Genomic DNA, 12767 nt, shown 5'->3' with positions numbered 1-12767 from the left:
CGACAATTTTGTGGATGTGAACGCCATTAGGATTTTCTCTACTCTTAATCCCGTTCCGACTCTGTTGGGTGACACTTATTTCTCTTTGCATATGAGGAATGCAAAAGGTGGTGGTTCCATTGTGTGCTGTTTGCCTATGTTGTACAAGTGGTTTATTTCGCACTTGCCTCAAACGCTCGCCTTCAAGGAGAACAAGGGATGTCTACGGTGGTCTGCGAGACTTATGTCTCTCACTAATGATGATATCTCTTGGTATAATCATGTTTATGATGGCGCTCAGATTATTGATTCTTATGGTGAATTCTTCAATTTTCCTCTTCTTGGTACATGTGGTGGAATTAACTACAACCCTATTTTGGCTCGCCGTCAGCTTGGGTTCCCCTTAAAGGATAAACCTAACAGCATTTTGTTGGAAGGCTTGTTCTTTCAAGAGGGTAAAGATCCCCAGAACTTGAAGGGTAGGATGGTCCGCACCTGGCGCAAGGTTTATAGGATGGGAAGGAAGGAGCTTGGTCCGAAGAAATGTATTGCTTTGGAACCCTACACCGCTTGGGTGAGGAAGAGAGCTCTTGAGTACCGCATGCCATACGATTATCCGAGACTTACCCCTATGGTTATGGTTGGGCCTTCAACCCTCCCTAACCAAGGAGTAGAGGAGTTGAGAGATGAAGACCGGTCGCGTGCATGGGTTTGTGAGCGAGAGGAACTTCTTCAGCAACTCAGATATAAAGATGCAGTGATAGAATTTCTAAAGCATCGGGTTATTGATGAGCCTGATGATGTGGTTACTTCTTTTCTTCCTCACTCATCCAGGTTTTGGAAGAGGAAGTATGATCGGCTCGCCAAGGAGAAAGCCGACATGGAAGCAGCTTATGAGAGAGAGATGAAGAGGCTTTGTGCAGCTTATCTTCCGATCTCAAGGGCTTTGGACGATTGTTTCTAGGGCTCCATAGGATGTTCAGTCTCCTTTTCTCTTATATTGTATTTGGTTACCAAAACTGTACTACTTCATTGGTGTAAAATTTTTCCAAATATTATTGCTATATGTCTTAAAGGATCAATATTTTCAAATATTTGCAAATAGGTCTATAAATTTTCTCTGATTAAAAACAAACCATATGCACAAACATTGCATGCATCATATGCATAAGCAGGTTTTGTTTTGAGCTCTCGATCAATGGTCTAACTCTTTGCTCTTCATTTATTTTGAAGACAAGCTGACACACCGGTATAATACGAGAGCCAATCATCCAAGGATAATGGAGCATTTAGAGCAAGAGAACCGGTAATTGAAGGAAGAGATCACTAGGCTGACTGCCATGATGGATTCAGTGCTGGCCGCTCAAAGCCAAGCTTCTCCAACTCCAGCAACTCCTCCTACGAGGACTGTTATATCAGAGATAGCTGCTTCAACTGTGCCTGCTGCAACAGCCCACTTTGCTCCGTCTATGCCAGCTGGGTTCCCTTGGGGAATGCCCGCTAATTTTGTGCCAGAGGGTTTTGCTCCTACTCTCGCTTCTCTGTCGGCATCTAGCCCGGCCCTATCTGTGCCACCTCCCGTTGTGCACACCCTTCCCCGAGTTGAAGACACCATCTATCATTCCGAGCCGTCTGAGGGTCCGGATCTTTATGAGAAGATGGACGAGATGAAAGACCAATTCCTTGAGCTGCGCAAGGAACTAAAGACTCTGAGGGGTAAGGACCTCTTTGGTAAAAGTGTTGCTGAGTTGTGCCTAGTGCCCAACGTGAAGATCCCTATTAAATTCAAAGTACCTGACTTTGAGAAGTATAAGGGAAATACATGCCCACTCAGCCATCTTGTGACTTATGCTTGCAAGATGTCAACACAGACAGATAACGACCAACTGCTTATCCATTACTTCCAGGATAACCTATCAGGTGCTGTGCTCCGGTGGTATATGGGGCTGGAGAGTGCAAGCATCCGTTCTTTCAACGATCTTGGAGAGGCTTTTGTAAAGCAATACAAATATAATATGGATATGGCTCCGGATAGGGACCAGTTGAGGGCGATGTCGCAGAAGGACAAGGAGACCTTCAAGGAGTACGCCCAGATATGGCGCGAACTGGCAGCTCAGATAGTGCCACCCCTAGAAGAGAAGGAGATGACAAAGATCTTCTTGAAGACTTTGAGCTCTTTCTATTATGAAAGAATGATTTCCAGTGCTCCCTCAGACTTCACCGAAATGGTGAATATGGGGATGAGATTGGAGGAAGGGGTCCGTGAAGTACGGTTATCCAAAGAAGACAGCTCCTTAGCAAAGAAGTATGGAGGCTTTGCGAGGAAGAAAGTGGGAGAGACTCATGTTGTATCCTCCCATACTAAAAGAAGGCCTTCTATAAGGAGGAAGAATATGCGTCCTGCCGTCTGTCATACCCCGATTTTGGCCCTAAAACTTGTTTCCCATCAATCGGTCATTTGCATTTCTCTTCATGACCATTTCATGTTTAAACTCTTCATTTCTTATTGAGAGATCTTTCATTCATTCATGTTTAATGATTTCTACGAAGTCATTCATCTGGAAAACAAGGAAAAGTTGAAAAAGCCAGAAGAGTATTCTCAAATGTCATCCACAAAAACCATGCCACATATAATTCCATGATAATCGTGTTTGCAAAAAAAATGGCAGAGTTATTGAGGCACAACAATTGTTGGATGAAATGTCTCACAAAAACATTATTCCATGGAACAATGTGATTGCTGGGTATCTTCACAATAACATGGTGGAACAAGCCAATAAGTTGTTTGATATGATTCCTGGGAGGGATAATTTTTTGTGGGCTTTGATGGTTACTTGCTATACGCGTAAAGGGAAGCTTGTAAAGGATTTGGTTTCTTATAACTCTATGTTAGCTGGTTATACGCAGAATAGGAAATTGAGTTTGGCAATGCGGTTCTTTGTTTTTTTCGAGAGGATGATTGAGAGGAATGTGGTCTCGTGGAATTTAATGGTGGCTGGGTTTGTTAATAGTTGTGACTTGAGTTTTGCTTGGCAGTTTTCTTTGAAAAGATTTCAGATCCTAATGCTGTTTCTTGGGTTACCATGTTATGTGGGTTTGCTAGACACGAAAAGATTTTAGAGGCTAGGAAACTCTTTGACAGAATGCCTTGTAAGAATGTGGTTTCTTGGAATGCGGTGATTGCAACCTATGTCCAAGTCTTACAAATTGATGAAGCTGTTAAGCTGTTCAAAGAAATGTCGTATGAAGATTGTGTATCTTGGACTACAATAATTAATGGTTACATTCAGGTTGGCTTTATATTCTCTGCCAGGAGGGGCCTCTCAAGAAGCTAAGGACAATGATCAAGTTCTTGAAGAAAATCAACCTACAGAGACTAATGTTGGTTCAATTCGTGGCCCAACACCATTTATGTTTGAAACCGAAGTTGATCGTATCTCCTCTACGCCATTAGGTTCAACTTTGATGTTTGCTTCTCATGGGAACCAAGTTGGACTAGTAAAGCTCATTCAAGGGTACAACTTATCAACTTCAACTGCCAATGGTCTTTATATATCCACCAAAAGTGATGGAACAAAGTCAATTAAGTTGAAAAAAAAAACGAAATTGTACTTCAGGTGCACTGGCAAGAGAGCCTACGGGGATATGTTGCTGGAATTTTAACAACACAGAGAGCCCTTATTGTTTCGGCGGCACTTGATTTGCTTGCAGGAACTTCTACAAATTTGACAAGGGACTTCCTTCATTTAGATCTCTCTTGTGGGGTGGGCCTGCCCTTCTTTTCTCTACTACTGCCATATGTCGTTTTGGTTGGGGCTTTGAATGACAGATTGTTGCTTGCTAGCCTTACAGAGATAAATCCTAGACAGAAGAAGGGGGTAGAGATCAAAAGTTGCCTTGTTGGTCTTCTTGAACCAATTCTTATTGGAGTTGCAACAATGCAGCGAAGTTTTGAGCAGAAGCTCGATCTGTCATAAATAATGTATCAAATAACGTCGAGGTTCGACAGCTTGCGCATAACACCTAGGTCTCTGGATATCCTTGCAAGAGGATCTACGGTCTGTGGAAATTTAGCTGTCTCTCTATCACAATTTGGCCCACAGTTCACCCAGGTGATGCGAGGTGTCCATGCTGTTAATGCTCTTCGTTTTTCCACTGCTTTATATGTTTTGAAAGATGAATTTCTGCGTTCCAGAGATTATCCAAGATGTCCTCCCACATCTCATTTGTTCACCAGTTCAGGCAGTTGGCTTATGCTGTGTCGAATTCGGTCAAATCTCTAGTGCAAACACCTGAAATAGCACCAGTCCTTGCTGAAAGGTCTAGTTTTGAGCTACAGTCTCAACATGTTTCAGCCTCACTTTCTCAAAATACTACTGTGGAAAAGAATGATCAGCCACAATCAACCCCAGTAGAGTTGAATACCTCATCAAACTCTAATATTGTTGCCGAAACATAATATACAAGTTCTGATCTTGCTGCAACAGTAACACCACAAGGTCCTGTGGCTTCTCATGATCAACCACACTCAATATCAATGGAGTTCCATGCCACTACAAGTTCTGATGTTAATACCTTGATCAAAGGTACACGTTCTGATTCTGGTGCTATCCTAATAGCACCACCACAATCTCCTATTGCTTATGAGATACCCACACCAGCAGTAGTTATACAGACCGAAATGTCAGATAGCAAAGTTCATAATGAGATTCAGAATCATATTGTTGATTCAAATAATCAGCAACAATCAACCTCAATGGAGTTGCACGACATTGCCGGTTCTATGACAAACAACCAAACAGAAGTTGTGAATTCTGACTCTACAGCGATAGAAGTATATACAGAACCACTTGCATCTCTACTGCCAGATGCAGGGGGGTCAAGTTTTGAGCCTGTTGAGAGCCAACATCCTGCTGAGGAATCAGATATTGAACTACTGCCCGCCATGAGAATGTTGAAGAAAAGATTGAAAGGCATGATAGAAATCAAACTGCCACCTCAAGGGAAATTGTGGTACAGTTCAATGTTGATATCGCTGATATGGGATCCAATCTATTTGGTTTGTATGCAGAGGCATCTTGTGCAACTCTTGTTGTTGCTTCCATCTCTTCTTTTGGGATTAATCATGAGTTCACTGCCATGTTGTTCCCTCTCATCATCAGTTCTGCGGGTCTCCTTGTTTTCTTGCTAATCACCTTATTTGCAACTGACTTTTTTTGAGGTCAAACTTGTAAAGGAAATTGAGCCAGCATTGAAAAATAGCATTGTCGTTTCAACAGTACTGATGACTGTTAGAATTGCAATTGTTAATTGGTTAGCACTCCCATCTACCTTCACCATCTTCGATTTTGGAGAGCAGAAAGCTGTAAAGAACTGGCAGCTATTCTTGTGTGTTTATGTTGGTCTTTGCACGAAGGCTTATCATTGGATTTGTCACTGAATACTATACCGGCGATGCATACAGCCCTGTGCAAGATGTTGCTGATTCCTGCAGGACTGGTGCTGCTACCAATGTTATCTTTGGTCTTGCCTTGGGATGCAAGTCTGTTATCATTCCAATTTTTTGCCATTTGCAATTAGTATTTTTGTAAGTTTCAGTTTTGCTGCCATGTATGTTGTTGCTGTTTGCTGCACTTGGAATGTTGAATACTATAGCAACCAGATTAGCCATCAATGCATACGGTCCAATCAGTGACAATGTCGGAGTTTGTTGCCGAGATGATGAAAGAATCACAAAGTAAGGACAATGTTACCATTCGATGGGATATTGGTCTCAATAAGAAGCGAGTTGCATATTTTGTATTTCCAAAGGGAGATAATGAGTTACGGCTCGTACCTGGTGATGAGCTATGTTTGCGTTATCCCGGTAATGCTGCACATCCTTCTTGGCAGTCAGTGGGTCATGTGATTAAGCTAACTGCACAAGAGGAGGTTGCGTTGGAACTTCGGGCTAGCCAGGGGGTTCCAGTTGATGTCAACCATGGTTTTAGTGTTAATTTTGTCTGGAAAAGTACCAACGTTGATAGGATGCAAGGAGCTATGAAAACTTTTGTTGTTGATGAGACAAGTGTCAGCAGGTGTATATATCACCGTTTACTCGGTCATGAAGTTGAGGTTCAGATGGTGCGTAACGCATTGCCTCGTCGCTTTGGTGCTCTAGGGCTTCCAGAACTGAATGCATCACAAGTGTTTGCTGTCAAGAGTGTTTCTTCAGAGGCCTATTTAGTTTGATTCAAAGACCACCTGGAACTGGTAGAACTGTAACATCAGCAGCACTTGTATATCACATGGCCAAACAAGGCCAGGGACAGGTTCTGGTTTGTGCACCTAGTAATGTAGTCGTGGGCCAGTTGGCTGAAAAAATAAGTGCTACTAGATTTAAGGTTGTGAGGCTATGTGCAAAGTCAAGGGAAGCTGTGAGTTCACCTGTTGAGCATTTAACTCTTCACCATCAGGTTCGACGTCTTGACACGTCTGATAAGAGTGAACTTCATAAGTTACAACAGCTGAAGGATGAACAAGGAGAACTTTCTAGCAGTGATTGTCTCATTACACTTTAAGAGGTTTCCCAGACACTGCATCACAGTTTGTGTTGCTACTATCACCGGATACTTTCATTCTATGGCATGTGCAGCAAATTCGAAAGGTGTTGATGGGAGTTTATAGGATATTCTTCGCCTTTTAACACTATGATTCAACCATGGAGCTACTGCAGAAGTTCAAATGGCCCTAACAAAAGGATTTCCCCTAGTTAATATCAATACCTGGCTAGTTGTTCTGCCTCAAATAATTGCCGGGATACACTCTAATAGCCATGCCGTGAGAGAGTTGATACAACCACTGTTGGTTCGAATTGGGCAAAACCATCCACAGGCTCTCATGTATCCTTTGTTTGAATTCTTATGCCCAACACATCTGTAAAGTTCTGGATGATGCGGCACAAGGATCATTTTGTTAGAAAAATTTGTTGCTGGAGCTGAAATGATAGTTTTCTGGATGGCGTAAACACATCATGTCCTAAAGAAGCTACAGATGAGCAGTTGGTAGCGTCGGGTATTATACTACCTCGGATATGTCGCGCCAACACTTTCTATGCACAGGAAACATGCCACTATCGAGTAACACATTAGGGAGGCTTCAATCTGGAACATTATGGCAGCACATATTACATTCAAGTGAATTCGCAACAGTGAATAGCCTTTTACCGGCGGTAAAAAGTCCACAAGCAACAAAAATGAAACATTTTCGCAGAAGAAGTGTAAGGTACATGTTACCTTTTTCAGAATAAGCACCAAAACAGGGTAGACAAGCTGGGAGCATCACAAGCATTTCCAATTTCAATACTCCTTTGATCTCAGAGGCCAATTCAAAAGACTCTTGCAATATGACTATAAAAAAGATGCCACTGTTCATTTTGGGAGAGAGCTGAAAAACCCTAGTTTTTTGGAGAAGATTAGCGGCTACCATTCAAAAAGAGAAAAAGGAGAGGAGAAAGACGTTTTCGAAATCTCTGTCTCTCCAACACTGTTCATACAGAAAAATAACCCTCCATACTCCACACTTCAGCTCGACCACGACTACCGGCGTAAGCTCCAACTGTTCGCACCAACTATCCGACATCAAGAGGAGCGCTCAACCTTTGGTAATATTCTGAGTGCCTTCCTTTAACATTGTCTTCATTTGCGGTTTATCTTGATGACATTTGTGGTCTTGACAGTATGTTGATTTGGAAATTTTGATTGTTCATTATGCCCTTTAATTGTTTTTTTCCTCTCTTTTCTTTTATTTGAGATTTATGTTTACTGGTATGAGGTTATGTGTTCATTCTTGTACTTTGGTATTCCTGAAGATTGAGTTGGTAACGATGACCGCAATGGTTGTTTCTGCTACTGTTTGCTGTAAAATTTATTTTATTTTATCTCAGTGTCACTTTATAAAACACATACTATTGGACGCAAGGGTATCACAAGGTGATAGGGCTGGTCGAGCGGTAATACTTAGGGTTTGCTTTTCTAGCTTCTTGAGCTCGATCCTGCTGTGTGTTGTTCATTTATTTTCCAGTTTGTTTCTTCCTTTTTTTCTTTCTTTCTAACTTTCTATTTATTTTATTATTTTTACCATTTCATTTTTTCTAATGTTATTTTATTTTTAATCATTTATATATTATATATATTCTTTTTTTATTTTTTTATTTTATTTTGTTCTCACTTTTCAACTTTAGCTTTTATTCTTTCGTCGCTATTTTATTTTTATTTGTTAAACATCGATTTTAATTTATGGATTCAACCATTTCCATGTTGTTTATCCATGATTTATTTTTATCGATATATCGATAGCATTTCGCCGCGTTTCGATTAATCGCATATGACATTTCGATCATTGTCAACATGCGCAAACCGGCTTTGGGCACATTATTTAGATTTTGTGTGTCCCTCAATTTCCATCCGTGCAAAATCCCGATTTTACCTTTTTATTTATTTAATTTTCGAGTGTTTTGTATATATAACTTGTTGTATTTATTTTCTTCACATGGCTTACTCTTGGGCCTTCTTACAATGAGCTCTTAAGCAACATTAACTTAACTTTCAATAATTTCAAACCTCGGTACTTTAATTGTTTTAATTTAATATTCAAATCATTTTCTAAATAAAACGTGAAGAAAAAGATTACCTGGATGGAATGTCCAGTCGTAATCCCGAATATTAGGCTCAAGCTGTAAGAGCTTGCAAGCCATAAATATTCGTCTTCTCTTTAACACTCAAATATTCAAATCATTTTCTAAATAAAACGTGAAGAAAAAGATTATCCTGGAGGGAATATCCAGTCATAATCCCGAATATTAGGCTCAAGCTGTAAGAGCTTGCAAGCCATAAATATTCGTCTTCTCTTTCACACTCCAAGATTCAAAACCTCTTCTTAATAAAGTTGGAAGAAAAAGATTACCTGGAGGGAATATCCAGTCGTAATCCCGAATATTAGGCTCAAGTTGTAAGAGCTTGCAAGCCATAAATATTCGTCTTCCCTCCAAAACATTTATAAATATCCAAATATTGGAAAGAAACAGACTGCCTGGGTGGAATGTCCAGACGTAGTCCCGAGTATTAGACCCAAGCTGTAAGAGCTTGTAGGTCACAAGTACTCGTCTTTCAAACTTCAAAATACCTAATTCCTAACTTAATACTTTTTCAATAAAGATGGAAATGGAACATGGCGTATGCCGTGCACTCCTGAGACTATGATTCGAGATGTATATCTCGCTCATCCAAGTTCTCGCCATTATTCAAAACACATCAAACCAATCAATTTCTTTCCTCGCCGCCGTGCGATTGACCTCTTAAACCTTTTCACAAACGAAAGGTACTTTGTTTCAAAACAATGCAAGGCAATGTTTTTCCACCTGTTTTTGGTAGTCCAACAATGTTTTCGTCGATTTGACACAAAGTAGCTTTCGCTAAAATCGACCAACAGACAAACATTTTTCTACCCAGAACTACGTAAGCCTTGATTTCTCTGTTGAGATACGTAGGAGCAGGATTTGTAAATCTTGTCAGGCCCACTAATAAAAAACTTAGGTTTAGTCCTTCGTCAAAAATCCAAAAACATTTTCCTCTCTTTTATTCTTTCTTTCCCACCTAATAAACTGAAAAGCCTAACATTTCAAACTAATATTAACGTACACAACTGACCTAATGGTTCCCGTTGAGTACAACGGACGTGAGGGGTGCTAATACCTTCCCCTTGCGTAATCGACTCCCGAACCCTGATTTGGTTGCGACGACCATAATCATTGTCATTTTGTCTTGGGTTTTATCGATATTTCCCCTTTCCTTTTTAGGAATAAATAAAGTTCGGTGGCGACTCTGTTCGGTCCATCATTGCGAGCGTGCGATCGCGCTTCGCGTTGAAGTCGTATCCCCATTTTTTCAAGGTGCGACACCGTCAACCAACACCAGGTGGCTCATATAGCACCTGCTTTTAGAGAAGTTCATCATCATCATCAACAACAATAACAACAACATCATTAACAACAACAGGCCTACCAGCCTCGAAACAATAATAACACTAGCACCAGCAACTACGAGAGGAAGAGGGTGACTTTTGACCCGATTCCAATGACATATGCTGAGCTCTATCCTTCTTTGATCGATAGAAAGTTGATAACTCCGCGAGATCCTCCTGCTGTGCCAACCAATCCTCAGTGGTGGTATAAGCCAGAGCTTCATTGTGTATATCATTCCGGTGCTCCCGGACACGATGTGGAAAATTGTTACCCATTGAAGACCAAGGTGCAAGACCTTGTGAGAAGTGGGATTTTGTTTTTCGAGGATGTAGGTCCTAACGTGAAAAAAAGCCCATTGCCCGAGCATGGGAAGGCTACTGTTAATATGGTCCAGGGGTGCCATGGCAAATATAAAGTCCTGTATGTTAATGACATAAGGCAATCTTTGTTCGAGATGCATAAGTTGTTGTGTGAACACAATCATTACGAGCATGACCATGATAGGTGCCAGGTGTGCACTATCAATAAGAGAGGATGCCGACAAGTTAGAAAGAACATCCAAGAGATGCTGGATCAGGGAATGATTGAAATACTTCAGAATCGTAATGAGGACGAAGTTGATGTTGTCACCCCAGTGTTCAAAATTCCTGAGCCTGTTGTCGTCAAGTATGATGGCAGCAAGAAGAAGGTATCACCAGCTCTTGTGATCAAGCCAGCGGGTCCTGTCCCGTATGTATCTGACAAAGTTGTTCCCTACCGATACAACACTGTAACGCTGGAAGATGGGAAGGAGGTGTCGTTGCCCTCAACCTCTGTGGTTAGTATTTCAGACGTTAGTGGTGTGACTCGTAGTGGTCGTGTTTTCTCGGCGCAGCAGAAACCCCATGAAGATGTCGTGAAGAGAGAAGTTGTTAATCCTGCCGGTCCCGTGGGGACTTCTTCTCAGAATAATCCTGCTCCTGCTGCGAAGGGTGTTGACCCTGTTGTTGATAAAACTGTTAAAGCTCCTATCCTGGTTGGCCAGTCTGGCATGTTGAGAGAGGATGGTGATGAGATGCTGAGGCTCATCAAAAGGAGTGAATACAACATTGTTGATCAGCTACTACAAACTCCATCAAAGATATCTGTCTTATCTTTGTTGATGAATTCTGAGCCACACCGTGAAGCTTTGCAGAGGGTGTTGGACATGGCATACGTGGACCACGATGTCACAATTGAGAAGTTTGATAGCATTGTTGCAAATATAATTGCTTGCAACAATTTGAGCTTTTGTGATGCTGATCTTCCCGAGGAGGGAAAAGACCACAATTTGGCCTTACACATATCAATGAACTGTAAGGATGATGCCTTGTCCAATGTGTTGGTGGACACGGGATCATCACTTAATGTGTTTCCAAAATCCACTCTGGCCAAACTTTCTTACCAGGGGTCTCCCATGAGGCAGAGTGGAGTGGTTGTGAAGGCGTTTGATGGATCGTGCAAAACTGTGATCGGTGAATTAGAACTCCCGATCAAGATTGGACCTAGTGATTTCCAGATCACTTTCCAAGTCATGGATATTCATCCTTCTTACAGTTGTTTGCTTGGCAGACCATGGATTCACGAGGCAGACACCGTGACATCCACCCTACACCAAAAGTTGAAGTTTGTGAAAAACAGGAAGTTGGTGGTGATAGGGGGAGAGAAGGCTCTCTTGGTCAGTCATTTATCTTCCTTCTCCTATATTGATGCTGAGGATGAGGTTGTGACTCTGTTCCAAGCCTTGTCTATTGCTGAGCCTTCAAGGAAATGACTTTCTTCATTTGTCTCCTACAACGATGCAAAGTTGGCCATTAAGCATGGTGCAACTACTGGTTTGGGGAAAATGATTAAATTGGGAGATAGTAAGTCCTGAGCTGGCATAGGGTATTCTTCGGGTGTTTCCAATGAGAGTGGGCTGTTCCAGAGTGGTGGTTTCATCCACACAGTTGAAGATCAAGAAGCTTCTGCCATTGTTGAAGATGATGAAGAGGAAGACCTTGGCAACTTTGTCATACCTGGCGGAATCTGCAATAATTGGGTCGCTGTTGATGTTCCAACAGTTATCCATAAGTCCACGTAATGTGTTCTTTTTGTTCAAAAACCCTTCTCCCATGCCAAAAGGAGAAGTGAAGACATTGTTGGCATAACTTGATTAATACAATGATATTCATTCAATAATCACATGTTAAATGTTTGTTTTCCAAATTATTTTCCTTTTTGCTTTTTGCATGAAATTGGTGATCACCATAAAACCCTAAAAAAGAGAATAAAAAATATTTTCATCTGCATAATGACTTGCCTTGCTTGAATTCTGAAATCTCTTTTATACTCAAAATCATTATGCATGTTGATCAAACCCATTGAACATAATGATCCAACACCATATCCCAACTTTGAGTTCCCTGTATTTGAGGCAGAAGAAGATGATGTTGAAGAGATTCCTGATGAGATTACCCGTTTGCTTGAGCACGAGGAGAAGATCATTCAGGCGCATCTTGAGAATCTGGAAACAGTCAACTTGGGGTCTGAAGACTGCATTCGTGAAGTGAAGATTGGGGCACTCCTGGAAGAATCTGTTAAGAAGGGGTTGATTGAATTGCTAGGAGAATATGTCGACGTCTTTTCCTGGTCATATGAAGACATGCCTGGTCTAGATACTGATATTGTGCAACATTTCTTGTCATTGAAGCCTGAGTGTGTGCCTGTGAAGCAGAAGCTCAGAAGAACTCATCCTGATATGGCAATAAAGATTAAAGAAGAAGTTCAG

General features: G+C 41.3%; 1 pseudogene; it reads left to right on the top strand.

Annotated features, from left to right (window-relative positions):
- The first annotated feature begins 5013 nt into the window (after window positions 1-5013).
- LOC127136740 (pyrophosphate-energized vacuolar membrane proton pump 1-like) lies at window positions 5014-6210 on the top strand (annotated as a pseudogene).
- Window positions 6211-12767: the final 6557 nt, after the last annotated feature.

This window comes from Lathyrus oleraceus, chromosome 4 (genome assembly GCF_024323335.1).
Source record: "Lathyrus oleraceus cultivar Zhongwan6 chromosome 4, CAAS_Psat_ZW6_1.0, whole genome shotgun sequence".
NCBI lineage: Eukaryota > Viridiplantae > Streptophyta > Magnoliopsida > Fabales > Fabaceae > Lathyrus > Lathyrus oleraceus.
Note: the sequence above shows the minus strand (reverse complement) of the source record. Positions and strands in the feature narration are given on the sequence as shown.